General features: G+C 49.9%; 1 protein-coding gene across 1 annotated transcript in view; it reads left to right on the plus strand.

Moving 5' to 3' along the window:
* Positions 1-23457, plus strand: part of NKAIN1 (sodium/potassium transporting ATPase interacting 1) — a 60932-nt gene that overhangs the window by 28750 nt on the left and 8725 nt on the right. The window lies entirely within an intron of this gene.

Genomic DNA, 23457 nt, shown 5'->3' on the forward strand with positions numbered 1-23457 from the left:
ACTATGCTCTCTCCATTGAATGGTCTTGGCACCCTTGTTGAAAATCAATTGACAATAGATGTATGGATTTGGTTTGGGACTAGTCTGTTCCATTTATCTATATGTCTGTCCTTATGCTAGTACCACACTGTCTTGGTAACTGTAACCTTGTCATTGTAAGTTTTGAAATCAGGAAGTGTGAGTCCTCAAACTTTGTTCTTTTTCAAGATTATTTTGTTATTTGAACTCCATATTTTTTTTCTTTCTTTTTTTGAGACAGAGTCTCGCTCTGTCACCCAGACTTGAGTGCAGTGGCGCGATCTCGGCTCACTGCAACCTCCGCCTCCTGGGTTCAAGCGATTCTCCTACCTCAGCCTCCTGAGTAGCTGGGACTACCGACGTGTGTCACCATGCCTGGTTAATGTTTTGTATTTTTCGTAGAGGCGAGATTTCACCATGTTAGCAAGGCTGGTCTCGAACTCCTGACCTCAAGCAATCCACCCCCCTCGGCCTCCCAAAGTGCTGGGATTACAGGCATGAGCCACCATGCCCAGCCAAGATTCCACATATTTCCATATGAATTTTAAGGCCAACTTACACATTCCCGGAAAAAAAAAAAAAAAAAGGTAGTTTGGAATTTTGATAGAGTGCACTGAATCTGTAGACCAGTTTGGGGAGTGTTACCATTTTAACAATATCAAGGCTCCCAATCCATAAATTGGGGTCTTCTTTAATTTCTTCAATAATGTATTGTTTTCAGTGTACAGGTCTTGCACTTCCTTGGTTAAATTTATGTTGGCTGGGAGTGGTGGCTCACGCCTGTAATCCCAGCACTTTGGGAGGCCAAGGCGGGTGGATCACGAGATCAGGAGATCGAGACCATCCTGGCTAACACGGTGAAACCCTGTCTGTATGCAAAAAATTAGCTGGGCGTGGTGGTGGGCGCCTGTAGTCCCAGCTACTCGGGAGACTGAGGCAGGAGAATGACGTGAACCCGGGAGGCGGAGCTTGCAGTGAGCCGAGATCGCGCCACTGCACTCCAGCCTGGGAGACAGAGACTCCGTCTCAAAAAAAAAAAAAAATTATGCTAAATATTTTCTTCTTTTTGATGTTATTGTGAATGAAATTGTTTTGTTGATTTTATGTTTAGATTGTTCCTTGCTAATGTGTAGAAGTTCAGTGATTTTTGTATATTGATCTTGGACTCTGCAGCCTTGCTGACCTAAATTAGTAGCTCTAGTAGTTTTTTGGGGATTCTTTAGGTTATTCTACATATAGATCATATCATCTGCAATTAGCAAATAGTTTTACTTCTTCTTTTCCAATGTGGATGCCTTTGATTACTTTTTCTTGCCTAATTGTCCTGGCTAGAACCTCCAGCACAGTGTTGAATAGAAGTGATGAGAGCGGACATCTGTCTTGTTTCTGATCTCAGGGGAAAGCTCTCAGTCTTTTACCATTACGTATGATGTCAGCTGTGGCTTTTCTGTAGATGCCCTTCACCAAGTTGAGGAAGTTCCTTTCTCTTTCTATCTTATTGAGTGTTTCTGTCAAGACAGGGGCTATGTCTGCTTTTGCCTTTGTCCACCGCTTTGTCTCCACTGTCTAGTGTTATGATTGACATCCGATAAATACTTATTGGTTGAACAAATCACATGAGAATGAAGAGGACTCACAACAGCTGATGGAGCCCAGCCTCCCCAGGCCCTTCCTTCAGGGATTCTAAATGTCCACGTCCCTAACTTCAAGGTTGGACCCTTTCTCCTTACTCAACCCTGTCAACCTTTCCCTGGCCTGACGCACAGACGTGGGTTCTATTAGAAATGATCTCCATTTCAGATGAGGAAACAGGCTCAGCTGTGTTGAGTGACCTACTGTTAGGTTTGGTGCAAAAGCAATTGCGTTTTTTGCCATTGAAAGTAATGGCAAGCCGGGCGTGGGGGCTGACACCTGTAATCCCAGCACTTTGGGAGGCCAAGGCGGGTGGATCCCCTGAGATCAAGAGTCGAGACCAGCCTGGCCAACATGGCGAAACCCTGTCTCTACTAAAGATATAAAAATTAGCTGGGCATGGTGGTGGGCACCTGTAATCCCAGCTGCTCGGGAGGCTAAGGCAGGAGAATTGCCTGAACCCAGGAGATAGAGGTTGCCGTGAGCTAACATGGTGCCACTGCACTCCAGCCTGGGCGACAGAGTGAGATTCCATCTCAAAAAAAAAAAAAAAAAAAAGGAATGGCAAAAACCACAATTACTTTTGCACCAAACCTAATATCTATGTGGCCTGTGGGTATGGCTGGCTTCTCAGGTTGCAGTTCTTGTACCTGCTGGCTTGGGAGAAGGAGGGCGCTAAGCCCTAAGAGATATATTACTAAGACATAATGCTTTTTTGCAAAGCATCATTCTACCCTGAATTTGGTGGGCAAGAACTAAGAAGGAGGCTCTATTTCAGAGTAGAATGCTGGATGATGCTGGATCAGCCATTGTGAGTCCTCTTCATTCTTATCTCTTTTTGTTTGTTTGTTTTTTAATAAGACAGGGTCATGCGTGGCCCAACAGTATCTCACTGCAGCCTGGACCTCCTGGGCTCAAGGGATCCTCCCACCTCAGCCTCCTGAGTAGCTGGGAGCGCCACCACACCTGGCTAACTTTTTTTTTTTTTTCTTTTCAGAGACAGGGTCTCACTCTGTCACCTAGACTGGAGGGGAGTGATACGATCACAGCTCACTGCAGCCTTGACCTCCTAGGCTCAAGTGGTCTTCCCACCTCAGCCTCCAGAGTAGCTGGGACTACAGGCACACACCACTATGTCTGGCTACTTTTTAAAAAATTTTTGTAGAGAAAGGGGTCTCACTGTATTGCCCAGGCTGGTCTCAAACTCCTGGGCTCAAGCCATGCTGCATCAGCTTCCTAAAACATTGAGATTACAGGCGTGAGCCGTCATGCCTGGCTATACATATTATTTTTGGATAAAACAGAGTTCCAGGAGACTCCCTTTTTGCAGGAGGCTCCCTGGAGGTGGACTCTGCTGTTGGGGTTCTCAACTGGGAGAGGGGTAGAGGCTGCACTCTGCTGGGATGCTGGTTGTTTTTTTGTTTTGTTTTGTTTTGTTTTGCTTGAGACGGAGTTTCGCTCTTGTTACCCAGGCTGGAATGCAAAGGCACAATCTCGGCTCACTGCAACCTCCGTCTCCCAGGTTCAAGCGATTCTCGTGCCTCAGCCTCCCAAGTAGCTGGGACTACAGGTGCCCACCACCACGCCCAGCTAATTTTTGTGTTGTTAGTAGAGACCGGGTTTCACCGTGTTGGTCAGGCTTGTCATGATCTCCTGACTTCAGGTGATCCACCTGCCTCGGCCTCCCAAAGTGCTGGAATTACAGGTGTGAGTCACTGCTCCAGGCCTGGGCTGCTTTTCTTGGCCCAGTCTTGGCCCACTGGGATGATCTTCCTGTTAAAGCCACAGAGGGCATCTTCCCTGTGAGGGGAGAGCTTGATGGCTCCCAGGATGTCAGTTACCCCACTGGATCCACTCCCACCCCCTGGGAGGTGAGAAGGGTAGGAGTTATATTACCCATTTTACAGATGAGGAAACTGAGGCCCTGGAACATCAAGTGTGATTTGCCCAAGGCCTCAGTATCATAACTGGCAGAGTCCAACAGCATGTTATAAACCCACCCCAGAGTGTGGCACGGAACAGGAAGAGCCAGAGTTCCTGAAAGTCAGGAGGTTGGTGTAATGCCTCTGCTGTAGACAAGGGCTGACCGCTCTCAAAGGCGGGAGCAGCTTCAAGGGAGCATTTTGAGGGAGGCTTGTGGCCCAGCAAACTGTGCACTTACATCAGAGGTTTCCAGCCCCCACCCCCCTCCCCGCCACTGTGTTGGGGCCACACAGACCTTGGATTAATTGCAGGGTCCTGTGAACTTTGGTGTCTCTGTGTCCGGGATACCCACCCCCAAGGGGTGCTGTGAAGGCAGGTAGGTTTCCCTGCTTGATAGGATAGCAAAGGCCTGTGGGTAGGACTTCTGCATTTTCTCTTATTAGCAAGGAAGAAAGGTTTCTGGAAAGAATGAAAGAAACCTTCACGAAAGGAAGCCGGGAACGAGAAAGCTGCAGCAGAGGCAGAGCTCCTTCAGAACACAAGTTTCCGTAAGTGGGGGGTGGAAGAAAGAATTGGACTCAGAGGAGACGAAAGAATGGCATTTGTTGGGGGCTGCTTCTGTACCATGCATTATGCTTTGCGTCCTTTAATGTCACAGTGACTCTGAGGTTTTATTCTTTTCCTTTTTATAGATGAGGAAACGGGCTTAGGGAGATTTAAACACTTGCCAGAGGTCACACGGCTAGTAAATGATGGAGTGGGGTTTGAACAGAACACATCTCAGCCATCATCGGTGGCATGAGCGGATCCATTGGGAGGGGTTTCCAGTTCCAGTAGTGCAGGGAATCAGGCCACAGCGGTGATGCTTTGGGGGCCCAGTGGCCATCTGTGGACCAGGAGACCTAGTGGGGAAACCTGGGGTGGTGGCAGACAGGCTCTAGAGCCTGCAGATCTGTGTTCCTGCCTCTACCGCTTCCTGACTGTGTAACCTGGGATCTGTTACTTCACCTCTCTGGGCCTCAGTATCCATGTATGTAAAATGACACTTCTCCAAGGGTTGAGAGGAGTACATGATATGGACATCAAGCAGCGTGTACAGGGCAGGCTCAGTGCATGTCCGCAGAGGGTAGGAAGCATCATTTTCAGTCCTTGCCCTCTTCCTTGGGCTTGTATAATTTGGCACTTGAAGTTTATCTGTGTCACCATAGACTTGGCACAGCTCGCAGCCAGGGCAGGGCTGTTCCTCTTTGCACCCAGGGTCAGTGCCCATGAATGCTTCATAGGCAAAGGAGAACAAGAGTGGGGCAGGGGGTCAGGCAGCTGCTGGGCTGCCTGGGGATGAGTGGGGGAAAATACCAGCTGACCTCAAAGCGACCTGCACGTTAGGACAACTGTGATCCCTTCTCCTTTAGTACATGAGTGCTCTGTGTGAGCAACCCAGGCACACAGTCTGCAGTACAGGGAACAATCATGGTAGCTAACACTTCTACGGCTATGAACCAGGCAGTGTTCTGAACATTTGACACATATTCCCTACCTAAGCCTCAGAACATCCGCTTGAAATAGGTACTGTTGTCATCATCCCCATTTTACAGATGGCTAGTACATGACAGAGTCGGTATTTGAAATTAAAGAACAGAGAGGTTAAGTGACTTACTGAAGGTCACACAGCTAGTAAGTGTTAAAGATAGGATTCAAACCCAGATAGTGTGGCTCCTAGGCCACACTTTTAACCTCTACGGTGTACAGCTTCTTGGGGAACAAGCAGCAAGAATCTGACCTTGGTATGAAACCAAGGATTTAAAAATTATCCTAAGAATGGCACATGTGGGCACAGCACTTTACAGTTTAAAAAGCATATACAGCTGGGTGCAGTGGCTCACACCTGTAATCCCAGCACTTTGGGAGGCTGAGGCGGGCGGATCTCTTGAGACCAGGAGTTCAAGATCAGCCTGGCCAACATGGCGAAACCCCATCTCTACAAAAATACAAAAATTAGCTGAGTGTGGTGGTGCATGCCTGTAGTCCTAGCTACTCAGGAGGCTGAGGTAGGAGGATCTCGTGAGGCTCAGAGGTTGGGGCTTCAGTGAGCCATGATCATGCCACTGCACTCGAGCCTGAGCAACAGAGTGAGACCCTGTGTCAGAAAAATAAAAATAGGCCAGGCACAGTGGCTCACGCCTGTAATCCTTGCACTTTGGAAGGCTCAGATGGGCAAATCACTTGAGCACAAGACTTTGAGACCAACCTGAGAAACATGGTGAAACCCCGTCTCCACCAAAAATACAAAAAATTAGCCAGGTGTAGTGCTGTGCACCTGTGGTCCTAGTTCCTCAGGAGGCTGAGGCGGGAGGATCGCTTGAGCCCAGGAGGCAGAGGTTGCAGTGAGCCGAGATCATGCCACTGCATTCCAGCTTGGGCTACACAGTGAGACCCTGTCTCAAAAAACTAAATACATAAAATAAATAAAAATTTTAAAAATGAAATAAAAATAACCACATGCTACTATATAACTTGCTTTCATGGTTGTGATTTACTTGATTCTCTAACTTCTCAATGAAGAACATAGGGCTTTATTGGCTTCTTTTTAAAAATGTTTATTTCTCTTTTAAACCAGAGTTTGTTTATTTTTTATTTATTTATTTATTTATTTATTTTTGAGATGGAGTTTTGCTCTCATTGCCCAGGCTGGAGTGCAGTGGCACGATCTCGGCTTACTGCAACCTCCCCGTCCCGGGTTCAAGCGATTCTCCTGCCTCAGCCTCCCAAGTAGCAGGGATTACAGGCGCAGACCACCACGCCCAGCTAATTTTTGTATTTTTAGTAGAGATAGGGTTTCATCATATTGGTCAGGCTGATCTCGAACTCCTGACCTCAGGTGATCCACCCGCCTTGGCCTCCCAAAGTGCTGAGATTAAAGGCATGAGCCACCACACCTGGCCCGGACAAGCATTTTAAACTCTCCAGTTTAGGCCAGGTGAGGCTGAGGAGCCGAGATTGCGACACTGCACTCCAGCCTAGGCAACACAGCCAGACTCCGTCTCAAAAAACAAACAAACAAAAAATTAGCTGGGTGTTGTGGCGGGTGCCTGTAATCCCCGCTACTTGGGAGGCTGGGGCAGGAGAATCTCATGAACCCGGGAGACAGAGGTTGCAGTGAGTCGAGATCAAGCCATTGTACCCCAGCCCGGGTGAGACTCCGTCTCAAAAAAAAAAAAAAAATTGCTTGTCCAATCCATGATAATTTATTGAGCACTTACGTGCAAAGTCATTCATTCACATTACCTCATTGAATCCTCCCACAAATCCAGGAGGTAGATATTATTATCGTTCCCATTTTACAGTTGAGGAAACTGAGGCACCGGGAGGTGACTTTCCCAGATCCTACAACTTGTGAGAGCTGGGACTCACTTCCAGGCCTACCTGAGCCCAGAGACTGAGCTGATAATTACCGGGCTCTCCAGCAGCCTCAGTCCCGTGCTGGGCGGATGTTACCTCCTGCTTGTTTTCATCCTGGCCTTCCCCCCATCACTTCCATCCCTCTAGCCACTCCTGAAATTCCGAACACTGCCTTAATTAATTCTCTCTACCTAAGTGCCCGCTTCATTAAGGTGCTTTCTGCCATGAGTTTTTGGCTTAATTATGTGGTGTTGTTCATTGTACTTAGTCGGGGAATCTGATTAATCACCATTTTATTTATCCAAATGTTCATTTATCTGCAGCCGGCGTCTCCTGGAAGAGCCTTGTTTTTGCTGAGCTTGCCCTGCCTGGATTGTCTTTCCCTTCACCCCTGTCTTAAGTGCTCCTCTTTGGAGGGCACCTTCTTTCCAGGCCTTGGCTGCCCACTCCAGAGTCTGCCGGTGTCCTGGCATCTGGGAGATGGGACTGGGGATGCCTCAGTAGTTCAGATGTGGGAACATGGGCAGAAATAGAGTAGGAATTGACAAGAAGATGGGAGTCCTGGGAGAGTGGGGCCTCAGGCATGGAGGATTCTGGGCCCTGTCCTCAGCTTGCCAAGAAAGGCCTCAGCATCTCCACCTGGTCTCCCACTTCCAGTCCATCCTCTTCCTGTAGCCAGACAGCACTGTGCCCAGAGCACCCAGCTTCCATGTCTCTATGCTCAGACCTTCCCTGCCTCCAAGGAACCAACAGAATAAAGCCCAGGGTCCAAGGTCCAGCCCCGTCTTTTCCCCACCCTGCCACCCCTCATTTCATTCATCCAGAGCCACCCCAGGCCTCCAAGCTGTCCATACCCTCTCCATATCATGTGGCCAGCTTGTCCCAGTTTGCCCAGGACTTTTAGAACTTGTCTCTGAAAGTACTGTGCTCTGAGAAACCCCATGGTCTCAGGAACACTGTGATGGTTGGTCACCCACAGCTCAGGGTCACCCACAGTCTCAGGCAGACTCGTGAGGACATGCTCATTTGTCCCCATCAGTTTTGTCTTTGAATGTCTTTGTTTTCTTATAAAAATATTACTCCTTGGCTGGGCGCAGTGGCTCACGCCTGTAATCCCAGCACTTTGGGGGGCCGAGGCGGGGTGATCACCTGAGGTCAGAAATTCAAGACTAGCCTAGCCAGCAGAGTGAAACCCCATCTCTACTAAAAACACAAAAATTGGCCGGGCGTGGTGGTGGGTGCCTGTAATCCCAGCTACTCAGGAGGCTGAGGCAGGAGAATTGCTTGAACCCGGGAGGTAGAGGTTGCGGTGAACTGAGATAGCGCCACTGCGCTCCAGCCTGGGCGACAGAGTGAGACTCCATCTGAAAAAAAAAAAAAAAAAAAATTTCTCCTCGATGTAAAAACCTTGCAGAAATATATCTGGGTGAATCTCAAAGGCCCCCAAAATCCCATTCCCTAGAGTTAACAAATTAACAATTTGATGATTCTTTGTTTTGTTGTTATGCACAAAAACAGAATTGTTCTACTCAAGTGGCTCTGCAGCTCGGTTTCACACGTGGCAGCTTGGCCCTCTTCCCACACTCCATCGTAATGGCTGCATTGTGTTCCATCGTGTGGAGGCACCGTCATTGACTGTGACCCCTTCTGAGGGACAGCCACAGTGTTTTCATTATTTTTTATTTATTTTATTTTATTTTTTACTTTTTTGAGATAGAATCTCACTCTGTCACCTAGGCTGGAGTGCAGTGGCGCAATCTCGGCTCACTGCAACCTCTGCCTCCCGGGTACAAACGATTCTCCTGCCTCAGCCTCCCGAGTAGCTGGGATTACATGCAAGTGTCACCACGCCTGGCTAATTTTTGTATTTTTTGTAGAGATGGGGTTTCACCATGTTGGCCAGGCTGGTCTTGAACTCCTGACCTCAGAAGTCCGCCCACCTTGGCTTCCCAAAGTGCGGGAATTACAGGTATGAGCCACCGTCCCCGGCCTTTTTTCTTTTTTCTTTTTTTTTTTTTTTAGGTGGAATCTTGCTCTGTTGCCAGGCTAGAGTGCAGTGGTGTGATCTTGGTTCACTGCAACCTCCGCCTCCTGGGTTCAAGTGATTCTCTTGCCTTAGCCTCCCACGTAGCTGGGACTACAGGCACACACCACCACGCCCAGCTAATTTTTATATTTTTAGTAGAGACGGGGTTTCACCATGTTGGCCAGGATGGTCTCCATCTCTTGACCTCGTGATCCACCCACCTTGGCCTCCCAAAGTGCTGGGATTACAGGGGTGAGCCATTGTGCCCAGCCTGGCTTTTTTTTTTTTTTTTTTTTTTGATGGGGTCACGCTCTGTTGCCCAGGCTGGAGTGCAGTGCCACAATCTTGGCTCACTGCAAGCTCCGCCTCCCGAGTTCACACCATCCTCCTGCCTCAGCCTCCCAAGTAGCTGGGACTACAGCTACAGGTGCCCACCACCACACCTGGCTAATTTTTTGTATTTTTAGTAGAGACAGGGTTTCACTGTGTTAGCCAGGATGGTCTCGATCTCCTGACCCCGTGATCCGCCCGTCTGGGCCTCCCAAAGTGCTGGGATTACAGGCGTGAGCCACCCTGCCTGGTCCCTGGCCTGACTTTTTTTTAAGACTTCCCCTTGGTAGCACCCTGGGCCGCTTGGCCCCAGATTTATGCAAATTAATGTAGATATATGCTAATTAGACCACTGCCAGGCACTTTGTTCTAATGGAACTGCCAGCTCAGAGGTGTACTGGGTTGGATCTGCCCAGAAGGGGCTTGTAGAGCCCCCGAGCTGGGGAAAGGGTGGGGATGGGTCAGCGGTCACTGAGATGAGGGGATGGGGTTACCATGGAGACAGAGGCCAGGCCCCTGCTGCTGCCTCCTGACAAGACCAAGGCTGGCCCAATCAGTCGCATACTGGGCCTCCCTAGCAGCTCCAAGCTGTCTCTGAGGGCTAATGATGCAGAAGGTGAGCAGATGCTCTCTGGCTCCCCAGGCCCAGCAGAGGTAGAGGGCTGGGTCGCAGCAGGAGGGCGTGCAGACGGGCAGATGGCAGTCAGGGGACTGGGGGTCCAGGACCTGTCCCGAGTAGGAGGAAGATTACCCCTCCAGGGTGGAAGGCACCTCCAGCAGCGCCATAAGGGGTGAGATTCCCAAATGCTGGGACCTGCAAACAGGCTGGGCAGCCAAATCTCAAAGAGCACCACGGTAAGAAGTGGTAGAAAAGAGCAAGGGCTTGGACCCAGACTGGTTGGAGTCAGCTCTTCTGCGTCCCCTTAGGCAAGCCTGCCACTGCTCTGGGGCTCTGTTTCCTCATTTATTTTTATTTTTATTTTTATTTTTTTGAGATAGAGTCTGGCTCTGTCACCCAGGCTGGAGTGCAGTGACCAGATCTCAGCTCACTGCAAGCTCCGCCTCCCAGGTTCACGCCATTCTCCTACCTCAGCCTCCCGAGTAGCTGGGACTACAGGCGCCCGCCACCTTGCCCGGCTAGTTTTTTGTATTTTTCAGTAGAGACGGGGTTTCACCGTGTTAGCCAGGATGGTCTCGATCTCCTGACCTCGTGATCCGCCCGTCTCGGCCTCCCAAAGTGCTGGGATTTGTTTCCTCATTTATAAAAAGGGGTAGGATTAAAAGGTGTGACATGAACATGAGGTTTATAGACAGTGAATGTTCCATAAAGTTTCCTAAGGTAGACCCCTTGAGAGAGGTTGCTGATATTCTGGGAGATTCAGTTTGTTTTGTTTCCTAATGGGACAGATGTAGCTGGTGTCTGCTCTGAGGAGGGAAAGGGCAGGACTGTCATCCTGGGTGCACTGTATTCACCATTGTGTTCTCAGGATTTAGCACACAAGAGGCACTCGAACTCCTGACCTCATGATCCACCCGCCTCAGCCTCCCAAATTGCTGGGATTACAGGCGTGAGCCACCGCGACCAGCCTGGCCAAGATGGCGAAACCCCGTCTCTACTAAAAATACAAAAATTAGCCGGGCGTGGTGACAGGCACCTGTAATCCCAGCTACTCAGGAGGCTGAGGCAGAGAATTGCTTGAACCAGGGAGACGGAGGTTGCAGTGAGCTGAGATCGCACCACTGCACTCCAGCCTGGGTGACAGAACAAGACTCTGTCAAAAAAAAAAAAAAAAAGGCACTTGAGAAATGTTTATAAGATGAATACTTGTTATGTACTCAGAATACTGTCTAGATCAAATAGGAGATAAATAAATGTGGCTGGGCGCAGTGGTTCACACCTGTAATCCCAACATCTTGAGAGGCCAAGGCAGGGGAGGATCACTTGAACTCAGGAGTTCGAGACCAGCCTGGGCAATATAGTGAGACCCTTGTCTCTACAAAAAAGTTTTAAAAATAGCTAAGTGTGGGTGGCAGATGCCTGTAGTCCCAACTACTCAGGAGGCTGAGGCGGGAAGATCACTTGAGCCCAGGAGGCTGAGGCTGCAGTGGGCCCTGATCTTGCCACTGCACTCCAGCATGAACAACAGCGAAACCCTGTCTCAACAAAAAAAAAAAAAGAGAGAGAAGGAGACTTCTGGTCCAACTCTGTTGTAAGAAATTCCAGAACTACTATAGAAGTGCATATAGTTAAGATTCAAAGTCTCCCCATCTCCCCACTCCCTAGAAATAACGTCTCATAACTGTTTATTGGGTCTCTCCCTGGCTCTTGGTTCTGCGTTTACAGTCCCACGTGTTTGGTGCCTTTTGGGGGAGGTGTTTACACGAATGGAATCATGTTGCTCTGCAGCTTGCTTTTTTCACCTAACAGTGATGGCCTTGGCCATTTCCCAGTGGGATCCGGCCTGGGATAGAGAGGCAGAAAGCCTGCAAAAGCCCTAGAAGAAAGAGAAGAGAGAGGGGTGTGTGTGCGTGCGTGTGTGTGTGTGTGCGCGTGTGTGCGTGCGTCTGTGCGCATGCGTGTATGCGCTTGTGCATGTGTGCGCGTGTGTGCGTGTGTGTGTGTTGGGGGATGAGGGAGGCATCTTCACAGGTCCCTAGGCACAGTGGAGGGGAACCTGTCAGAGAAGCCCCCATCATCAGTTCATCAGCTCCCAGAGGACGGTGGTCTTTGTCTCCAGATGAGCTCTCTGAGGCAGGATCCACGCCATCTTGTTCACTGCCATATGCCCAGGGCCCAGCATATAGTAGGTGCTCAAGAAATATTTGCTCAATGAATTGAGTCCCTACTGGGCCCATCTTCTTTGGCAGGGTCAAAGACCACTTGGTCTCTGTGACTGTTCCTTTTAATCTTATGTTGAGTTGAATCTCATTTCAACTCATGCTCAGATGGCAATGTCCCCAGATGGACCCCCGGAGATGGGGAGGTGGGGGCAGAGCTCAGGGAGAGAGAGGAGCCCCTCCCCTCAGGCACATCACTGCCCCCTCTGCTGTCGGTTTGCTCACCTCCCTAATTAGGGGGTTGGACCAGCAGATCTCAGGGGTCCTTCCAGCTCTGTTGTCTGCGACTTTCGTCCCACTCCCTCATTTCACGGATGAGGGGTTGAGTCGAGTTTAATTTTGTCAGCTGCCTCAGAAATCCACTGGGAAAAGGGGGGTCTGAAAAGCTGTTGCCATATACTCAGCACCAACTGTGTGCCAGACACCCGGCTGGCTGCGAGCTTTATGGGCCCTGTCTGAATCCTCAGGACATTTCACTAATGAGAAAACTGAGGCTCAGAGAGGGGGATAACTTGCCCAAGGTCACACAGTGAGTCGATGAGAACTAGGGCTGGAACTCAGGCCTCCATGTCCTTAAATGGAGAGCTCGTCCCTCAGTGGACTGAAGTCAGTGAGAGAGACAGAACCAGACTGGAACAAAGTTTTCTCTAGAAACTTCAAGGGCCCATCCCTCATCTTTCCCCAGACAGGCTGACTTCTGTGTCTCAGGCCTGTGGTGCCATGGCTGGAATTTTGGCCAGGAAAGTAGTGGACTTGCAGAATTGGCTGGCAAGGTTGGGCACGAGAGACTTCTAATGGGTTCAGTGGCCCTGAGCCTGGGCCCTACCCTACCTTCTCTCCCAGCCAGCTTCCTGGGGCTAGGGTGGGCGCATCTGCATTATTCAGCCCTTATCCCTCACCCCCCACCTCGTGTGGGCTCCTGGGGTTGGCGTCTAGACAGACAAGAGCATCCTACTGAGAACAGAGGCAGCCCTGACTCGGGGCTGAAGGTTCCCATGGCAACAGCATCCCCCTTCGGCTGGCAGCTACCCGATAAATAAATAATTAGGGGTGGGGGTGGGGAGCGAAGGGCAGGGGGAGGGGCAGCAGGGAGCCTCCGGGGAGGCCCTACTCTGGAGAGCAGAGGGGCCAGTTAGGTTTGAAGTAAGCTGGAGGGCAGGGGGGTTGGCATGGCCAGGTGAGAGAAAGTGGACGGAAAAAAGTGGCCAGATGTGAGAGATTTGGAAGATCCGAGAGCCAGGGCTTGAGGACAGGCTGCAGGAGGTGGGGGACGTGGAACAAATGGGGAGCATGAGGGAGACTGAAACCTAAAGTTTAGGTTCCTAGCTCAAGCAGCTGGACACCTCGTGGAGCCCAAAACACTGGACATGGACCAGGTTTGGGCATGTGGAGTTCACAGTGAGCTGTTCACTGAGTCACTGGTTAGAATGCAGCTGGGGGCTGCACGCAAGCAGGTGGTCACCGGAGCTTGGGTGGGCGTGCATTTCCTGGGTAAGTGTGGCATGAGAGGGCCTGGGATGTAGCCCTGGGGCACTCTAATAGTTAGGGGCCTGGCTGCTCTGGAATGGGGTAGTAGCCGAGGAAGATGGAGAATTTGGTTTTAGCACCTGGAGTGTGCCAAGCACTGCCCTCACCACTGAAAATGTGGCAGTGAAGCACACAAGCAGAAATTCCTGCCCTCACAGAGCTTGCCATCCACTGCAGGAGACAGACCATAACTAAATAGTGTGTAAATAGTGTGTTTGCCAATGATAAGCACAGGCCAGCATGATGGCGCGTGCTTGCAGTCCTAGCTACTCAGGGGGCTGAGGTGGGAGGATCGCTTGAGCCAAGGAGTTCAAGGCTGCAGTGAGCCGTGATCACACCACTGCACTCCAGCTGGGTGATGAAGCGAGAATCCCATCTCAAAAAAATAAAAATAGAAAGTAAAAAACCACCGGGGCACAGTGGCTCACGCCTGTAATCCCAACACTTTGGGAGGCCAAGGTGGGCAGATCACTTGAGGTCAGGAGTTCGAGACCAGCTTGGCCAACATAGTGAAACCCCATCTCTACTAAAAATATAAAAATTAGCCAGGCTTGGTGGCAGGCACCTGTAATCCCAGCTACTCCGGAGGCTGAGGCAGGAAAATCGCTTGAACCCGGGAGGCAGAGGTTGCAGTGAGCCGAGGTTGCGTCACTGCACTCCAGCCTGGGCGACAAAGCTAGACTCCATCTCAGAAAAAAAAAAAAAAAGGCCAGGCACGGTGGCTCACACCTGTAATCCCAGCACTTTGGGAGGCCGAGGCGGGCAGATCACGAGGTCAGGAGATCGAGACCATCCTGGCTAACATAATGAAACCCCATCTCTACTAAAAATACAAAAAATTAGCTGGGCGTGGTGGTGGGCACCTGTAGTCCCAACTACTCAGGAGGCTGAGGCAGGAGAATAGCATGAACCCGGGAGGTGGAGCTTGCAGTGAGCTGAGATTATGCCACTGCACTCCAGCCTGGGTGGCAGAGTGAGACTGTCTCAAAAAAAAAAAAAATCGGCCAGGCGCGGTGGCTCAAGCCTGTAATCCCAGCACTTTGGGAGGCCGAGACGGGCGGATCACAAGGTCAGCAGATCGAGACCATCCTGGTTAACACGGTGAAACCCCGTCTCTACTAAAAAATATAAAAAACTAGCCAGGCGAGGTGGCGGCGCCTGTAATCCCAGCTACTCGGGAGGCTGAGCCAGGAGAATGGTGTAAACCCGGGAGGCGGAGCTTGCAGTGAGCTGAGATCTGGCCACTGCACTCCAGCCTGGGCAACACAGCTAGACTCCGTCTCAAAAAAAAAAAAAAAAGTAAAAATCCAATCATAAGCACTGTGGAAAAAATTAAGGAAGGAGGGAGGTAGGGAGTTTTGCGAAAAATATAATTTTAAATAATACTGACTCTTCTCGCAGCCCTATGCGGAAGATACTGTAAATCATACCCATTTTGTTGACCAAAAAACAGGCAGAGGTTGGTTAGTGCCATGCCAAGAGTTGTATAATAACCAGCGCACCAGGATTCTGACCTAGGCTTTGCACCTAACCACTAGGTCATCCTGCCTCTGGGACAGTGCCATGGGGCAAAAGCCAGAGAAGAGTGCTGCTGGCAGGAGAGAGGGCAACTGAGGTCAGGTAAGATGAGGACTGAAATTCATCTGCTGAATTTATTATTTATTTATTTTCAACTGCTGAATTTATTATTTATTTATTTATTTATTTATTTATTTTTGAGACAGAGTCTCACTCTGTCACCCAGGCTGGAGTGCAGTGCTGCGATCTTGGCTCACTGCAACTTCCACCTCCCAGGTTCAAGTGATTCTCCTGCCTCAGCCTCCTGAGTAGCTGGGATTACAGGCTCCCACCACCAAGCCTGGCTAATTTTTGTATTTTTAGTAGAGACAGGGTTTCACCATGTTGGCCAGGCTGGTCTCAAACTCCTGACCTCAAGTGATCCACCCACCTTGGCTTTCCAAAGTGCTGGGATTACAGGCACCCCGCCTTATCTGCTGAATTTAATAACAAGGAGGTCGCCAGTGACCTCAGTAAGAACTCTTTCAGTGGCCAAGCAGAAAGTCACTCTGGGAGATAGAGTGGCAGGGAAGGCCATGGAGACCTTTTAGGTAGTTTTAGATGTGAGAGTGTTGAGATAGATAAGGCTGATGTCAGCTGGAACGTGGTAAGGAGCTTTTTTCTTTTCTTCTTTTTTGAGACAGGTGGGCTATCACAGCTCACTCTAGCCTCAGCCTGCTGGGCTCAAGCGATCCTCCCACCTCAGCCTCTCAAGTAGCTGGGACCACAGATGTGCACCACCATGCCCGGCTGAATTTTTGTATTTTTTTAATAGAGGTGGGGCTTTTGCCATGTTGCCCAGGCTGGTCTCAAACTCCTGAGCTCAAGCAATCTACCCCCCTGGGCCTCCCAAAGTACTGGAATTATAGGTGTGAGCTATTATACCCAGACACTATTTTTTTTTTTAATGGGAGAGGCTTTGAGCTTGTTTAAGAGCCAGTGAGAAGGATCTGGGGAGAGGGAGAAGCTATGTTTACAAGAGAGAAGGGACTGTGAATGGTGTGGGCTCCTGAGAAGACAAGAGGAGCTGGATCCAGAGTGCAGGTGGCCGGGCTGGGTGCCGTGGCAGGGTAGGGCAAGGCAAGGTGGAAAGAAAGAAAGGCCAGGTGCAGTGGCTCATGTCTGTAATCCCAGCACTTTGGGAGGCTGAGGCAGGTGGATTACCTGAGGTCGGGAGTTCAAGACCAGCCTGGCCAACATGGCGAAACCCCGTCTCTACTAAAAAATACAAAAAATTAAGCCGGGCGTGGTGGTGGGTGCCTGTAATTGCAGCTACTGCAAAGGCTGAAGCAAGAGAATAGCTTGAACCCAGGAGGCGGAGGTTGCAAGTTGGCCTAGATCACACCACTGCACTCTAGCCTGGGCGACAGAGTGAGACTCAAAAAAAAAAAAAGGAGGAAGGAAGGAATAGAGAGAGAGAGAAAGAAAAGAAAAGAGCTGGGCGGCGCGGTGGCTCACACCTGTAATCCCAGCACTTTGGGAGGCTGAGGTGGGCAGCTCATGAGGTCAGGAGTTCGAGACAAGCCTTGACTAACATGGTGAAACCCCATCTCTACTAAAAATACAAGAGTTAGCCAGGCATGGTGGCAGGGGCTTGTAATCCCAACTACTTGGGAGGCTGAGGCAGGAGAATCGCTTGAACCTGGGAGGCAGGGGTTCTGGTGAGCTGAGATTGCGCCACTGCACCCCAGCCTGGGTGACAGAATGGGACTCTGACTCAAAAAAAAAAGAGAGAGAGAGAGAGAGAAAAGGAAGGAAAAGGAAAGGAAAGGAAAAAAGAAAAGAAAGGAAAGGAAAAAAGAAAAGAAAGAAAAGGAAAAGAGAAAAGAAAAGAAAAGAAGAGAAAAAAGAAAGAAAAGAAAGCAGGCCAGGTGCAGGGGCTCAGGCCTATAATCCCAGCACTTTGGGAGGCCGAGGCGGGCAGATCACCTGAGGTCGGGAGTTTGAGACCAGCCTGACCAATGTGGAGAAACCCCGTCTCTACTAAAAATACAAGAATTAGCAGAGCATGGTGGCATGCACTTGTAATCCCAGCTACTTGGGAGGCTGAGGCAGGAGAATCGCTTGAACCCAGGAGGTGGAGGTTGCAGTGAGCTGAGATTGCGCCATTGCACTCCAGCCCGGGTGACAAGAGCGAAACTCCATGGAAAAAAAAAAAAGGAAGGAAGGAAGGAAGGAGGGAGGGAGGGAGGAAAGGAAGGGAAGAAAGAAAAATAAAGAGAAAGAAAAGAAAGAATGAAGGAAAGAAAAAGGGAAGGGAAGGGAAAGAAAAGAAAAAAAGAGAGAGCTGGGTCAGGGGAGAACAGAGATCAAAGGCAGAGAGGACTGATGGGCAGGAACGTGGGGCTTCCTCTGTGAGCACTGGCAGGTGAAGACAGGGATGTGAGGCCTGGGTGACACGTTCTCATCTGTCACTCTGGGACGACAGTCAGGGGGCTCTTTCTGTGTGGCTGGGATGAGATTTGTATTTTAGAAACAGTAACTGAGTGGGGTGGTGGCCATCCTTCCCCTGGCAGGAGATCAGGGAGAAGTCTGTATCCACTGCCCCCAGGAACGTTCACCCCAGCTCACTTAGGAGAGGGATTCAAGAAGCTACCTTGGCTCGGCTTGCAGCTGACCAGGTAAAAATCTCTCCGAAGTCAATTTTTCCCCCAGCGCACATGCATTTGCAATTTTTGCAAAGGAGTAGATTGCTGTTGCGTCTGCACAGTTCCTCCCTTCTAAGTAACAAAGACACAGCAAAGCCAGTTATGATTTACAATCACTGCAGCCCTCAGATTCGTGTTTCGGAGCTGATGCAACCAGGTGGGAAAGGTATTCCTCTTATTTTGTTCCTATTATTATTTGTTAATTAGCTGCATGTAACTGCTACACAAGCAGAAGTTCTGGAATATTTGACTTGGTTTTCTTTTTCTTTTCTTTTTTTTTTTTTTTTTTTTTTTTGAGACCGAATTTCGCACTGTCACCTGGGCTGGAGTGCAAGGGTGCGATCTCGGCTCACTGCAACCTCCACCTCCCAGGTTCAAGTAATTCTCCTGCTTCAGCCTCCTGAGTAGCTGGGACTACAGGCACCTGCCCCCATACCCAGCTAATTTTTGTATTTTTAGTAGAGGCAGAGTTTCACCGTGTTGGCCAGGCTGGTCTCGAACTCCTGACCTTGTAATCCACCCACCTTGGCCTCCCAAAGTGCTGGTATTACAAGTGTGAGCCACTGCGCCGGCCTTGACTTGGTTTTCTAATAAAAAATAATAACTTTAAGATTGTTTATAAGACACTGAATCTAATTTTTTTTTTTTTTAATAGAGATGGGATCTCACTATGTTGCCAAGGCTGGTCCAGAACTCCTGGCCTCAAGCCATCCTCTGGCCTTGGCCTCCCAAAGTGTTGAGATTACAGGTGTGAGTGACTATACCCAGCCTACATCTAAATTTTTAAAATATATATTTAGGCCAGGCATGGTGGCTCATGCCTGTAATCCCAGCACTTTGGGAGGCCAAGGTGGGTGGATCACATGAGCCCAGGAGAGTATGAGACTAGGCTGGGCAACAGGGCGAGATCCTGTTCTCTACAAAAAATACAAAAATCAACTGGGGCCGGGCGCGGTGGCTCACGCCTGTAATTCCAGCACTTTGGAAGGCCGAGGCGGGCGAATCACGAGGTCAGGAGATAGAGACCATCCTGACTAACACAGTGAAACCCTGCCTGTACTAAAAATACAAAAAATTAGCCGGGCGTGGTGGCAGGCGCCTGTAGTCCCAGCTACTGGGGAGGCTGAGGCAGGAGAATGGCCTGAACCCAGGCGGCGGAGCTTGCAGTGAGCCCAGATCGAGCCACTGCACTCCAGCCTGGGCGACAGGGCGAGACTCCATCTCAAAAAAAAAAAAAAAAAATCAACTGGGTATGGTGGGATGCGCCTGTAGTCCCAGCTACTTGGGAGGCTGAGGCAGGAGAATGGTGTGAACCCAGGAAGCGGAGCTTGCATTGAGCTGATAGCATGCCACTGCACTCCAGCCTGGGCGACAGAGTGAGATTCCATCTCAAAAAAAAAAAAAAAAAAAAAAAAGATTTGTTTAAATCTGCACTCACCATCAGAGGAAGAGATGGCCTTTTTCAGGCCTGGGTCATAGCCCTGACTCCCCGGTTTGTACTGATTTCCTGTCCCCCTCCTCTACTAAGTAGGTCCTGAGTTTCAAAGGGGCAGGGACCACAACTTCTTCACTCCTACATCCGGGAGTTAGCACAAAGCCTGCCATAGACTAAACGTTCTGTGAATAAATAAGTGATGAACCCTGGCTGGGTGAGGGCATGTCAGATGTCGGATGGATGGATAAATGGGTCTGGCTGGTTATAGATAAATGAGTGAATGGTTGCTGGGCGTGAGGATGAAGGAAGGCCAGAGCCATGCCGAGAGTGGGAAGAACAGCCTCCACTCCATGTCAAGTGGAGAGAGCAGTCCCTGTGGGCCAGTCAGGGAGGCCTTCCTACCAAAAGAGGGAACTGAGCTACACCGTGAAAACTAAGGAGGGCTTGGATAAAGGCAAAGGGAGGCCCGGAGCAGTGGCTTATGTCTGTAATCCCAGCATTTTGGGAGGCCAGGGCAGGAAGATCACTTGAGGCCAGGAGTTCAAGACTACCCCAGGCAACATGGTGAGACCCAATCTCTACAAAATATTTTAAAATTACCCAGATGCAGTGGCACCTGCCTGTAGTCCCAGCAACTAAGGAGGCTGAGGCAGGAGGATGCCTTGAGCCCAGGAAATTGAGGTTGCAGTGGGCTGTAATCACCACATTGCACCCCAACCTGGGCAAAAGTGCAAGACTCTTTCTCAAAATAAAATATAAAATAAAAAATAAGGCAAAGACGAATGAAGGTAGGTCTTCAACTGTTGTTACAGCCTCTTGGGGGCAGGAGCTGATGGGAAATACAGGACTGAGCCAGATCCTAGTGGGCCCTCAGTGCCAAACTAAGAAGCTTAGACTGTTAAGCCTTCTATTAATTAGCTGCTATATATTAAGTCTAATTGTCTGTTAGTTTATGTGATATCTCTATATCCCCACAACAACTTCTCAAGAGAGGGATTATCTTCTCTATTTATAGTTGAATAAATAGATTCAGAGAGGGAAAGTGACTTGCTCTAAGTCACACAGCAGAGCCGGAATTTGAATCTGAGTTTAAGTGACTACCAATCTGCTACTGCTTTAAAAAACAAAACAAACAAACAAAACAAACTATCCCTCTCTGTTTTCTATCAATATGGTCACAGAGAACAGAGGGGTTTTGAGTAGGTGCCAGTTTGGGTGGAGATGATATCATCTTTTAGGTGGACTTTTTTTTTTCCTTTTTTTTGAGACAGAGTCTCACTCTGTCACCCAGGCTGGAGTACAGTGGTGCAATCTCAACTCACTGCAGCCTCTGCCTCCACACCCAGGCAATTGTTCAAGCAATTCTCCTCCCCTAGCCTCCACACCCAGCTAACTTTCGTATTTTCAGTAGAGATGGAGTTTCACCATGTTGGCCAGGCTGGCCTCAAACTCCTGACCTCAAGTGATCCGCCCACCTTGGCCTCCCAAAGTGCTGGGATTACAGGCGTGAGTCACCGCGCCCAGCCTTAGGTGGACGTATTTGGCAGGGTGCCTCAGCTGCACCGTGAGCCTGGATAGCTCTGTCACAGCCTCCTCCTCCATCCTCTGACGGAGACCTTCTCCCTTAGGGCCAGGTAACAGCTGAGTCAAGAACATTGAGCTGGACCCCAGACCACCAAGGCTCCCAAGGCCAGGCAGAGTCAGGGTGGAAAGAGGAAGAGTGGACTAGAGGAAGAGTGGCATAGGAGCAGCAGACAGAGACTGTGACCGTGACAGAGGCCCCTGAACAAGCTTGGGGAGTTTCTCCCCCAAGGCCAGCAGACGATGGAAGTCAAGGCTGGAAGGGCCCTTGGAGATTACCTAGTCCAGTGACTTCCATGCATGGAAGAGGAGCCCCAAACCCAGCGGGGAAAGTGGGCTGCCCAAAGTCACCCAGGAGTCAGAGGCAGACTTCCCACCACAATTTACACTTCTTGACTCCCTTACCCATGCCAAGATGGGAAAGGTGGTGCCAAGATAGGACAGGTGGCTGAGAAAGGCCTATTCTGCCACCAACCTGCTGTGTGACCTTGGACAAGTCACTTCCCCTCTCTGAACCTCATCTTCCCTTTCCTCAAAATGAAATAATGATTCCAGCTCTGCCGTTCTGCCAAGGAGCATCCAGTGAGAGATGAGCTTTACAATCTGCAGATCCCTGGGAGGGGAGTCACCATCAAGAGGCAGGCTGGTGCCAGGTGGGTAAATGCCAAGGTTGGGCCTGGCACCACCAGGCTTCCCTCACCACCTTGCCCAAGCCTGCAGCTTCCTTGGTCTCTGCCCAAGCCTTGCCATCTGTGTGGTAGCATCAGCTCCACCTCCTCCTGCCTCCCTGCCTGGAAAAAGGCTTCTTATATCTCCTCACTTTATCTGAATCTTCCCTCCCCCTCCCCAGCCAGACCCTCTTCTCTCCTCTTCTGTTGTAGTTAGGGCTCTTCGTTGCAAATGACAAAAATCGGCAGGACAAGGAGGGAGAACCAGCTTTAGGCATGGCTGTATTCAGAGGCCTGAAAGATGGCACAGGACATTCCCTTGTGTGTGTTCAGTCTTCCTCCCACACACACTCTCTCTGTACCTTAGCTATGGCTTTGTCCTCAGGCAGGCCATCCACCTGAGGTGGCCAAGGCAGCCACCAACAGCTCCAAGCTCACACCACACCCATTCAGGTATCCTGGCAGGAGAGCAGCTCTTCCCGATTGTTCTAGCAAATATCCAGGGTGATTCTCAGGGGCAGAGCACAAGGTGAGCGCCTATCCCTAAATTCATCGTTGTCTTTGATTATTTGGCTAGACTTGGCTCACCTGCCCACCCCAGAAACTAGAAATGAGTGAGCCCCACTCAAGCCATGTGGACAGAATGGTAGGAGGTGGTTCTTTAAAGCAAAATTTGGCTGGGCCTGGTGGCTCACGCCTATAATCCCAGCACTTTGGGAGGCTGAGGTGGGTGGATCATTTGAGGTCAGGAGTTCGAGACCAGCCTGGCCAACATGGTGAAACTCTGCCTCTACTAAAAATACAAAAATTAGCTGAGTATGAGGGCAGGTGCCTGTGGTCCCAGCTACTCAAGAGGCTGAGGCAGGAGAATTGCTTGAACCCATTAGGCGGAGGTTGCAGTGAGCTGAGATAGCCCCACTGCACTGCAGCCTGGGTGACAGAGCGACTCTGTTTAAAAATAATGATAATAAATATTTAGAAATAAAAAATAAATGACCATTTTATTTAGTTCATGATTCTGTGGGAAAGCTGGGAGATTCTTCTGTTCTGGGCTATGTGTCTCTGGTCAGCTAGTGATCCAGGGTGATCTAGCATGGCCTTGCTCACATGGCTGATGGCTGATGGGCTGTCAGCTGGGGTGCCTTCACTCTCCTCCCCGCGGCCTCTCATCCTCCAGCAGGTCAGCTGGAGCTTGTTCACAAGGTGGTCTTGTTACAAGTGAAGCAAGTGGGCAAGCTCCAAAGCACACCCATTTTTTTTCTTTTTTCTTTTTTTTTTTTTTTGAGACAGGGTCTCACTCTGTCGCCCAGGCTGGAGTGCAGTGACATGATCTTGGCTCACTGCAACCTCTGCTTTCTGGGCTCAAGCAATTCTCTCACCTAAGCCTCCCGAGTAGCTGGGACTACAGGCGCACACCACCACACCTGGCAATGGTTTGTATTTTTTGTCGAGACGGGGTTTCACCATGATGCCCAGACTGGACTCATGCATTTTTCAAGCCTTTTTCAAACACGTTTGCATCGTGTTTGACAAAGTCCCTTTAGGCAAAGCAAGTCGCGTGGCCAAGCACAGCATTAGTGTAGAAGGGCACTACGTAAGAGCGTGGAAACAGGAAGAGGAGGATTTGAGGCCAATTTTGCAATATATTCCAACTCCCTCAGGGAAAGGGAGTGAAAAGCATTTTTTTCTCTGTAGCCCATGGATGTCATGGGCCAGGGCAAGCTGCAGATAGGGATCCTTGGAAGAGGTAACTGTGGCTCCAGGACTTCCCTGCCCTCCAAGGCTTGGAGTGACAGTCTGGATTCTGACCCCACTGTCTTCCCCACACGGAGTAGATGCAGGAGCTTGAGCTGCTAGAGGGAAGGGCCTCTTGGT

Source organism: Macaca mulatta, chromosome 1 (assembly GCF_049350105.2).
Source record: "Macaca mulatta isolate MMU2019108-1 chromosome 1, T2T-MMU8v2.0, whole genome shotgun sequence".
Classification (NCBI taxonomy): domain Eukaryota; kingdom Metazoa; phylum Chordata; class Mammalia; order Primates; family Cercopithecidae; genus Macaca; species Macaca mulatta.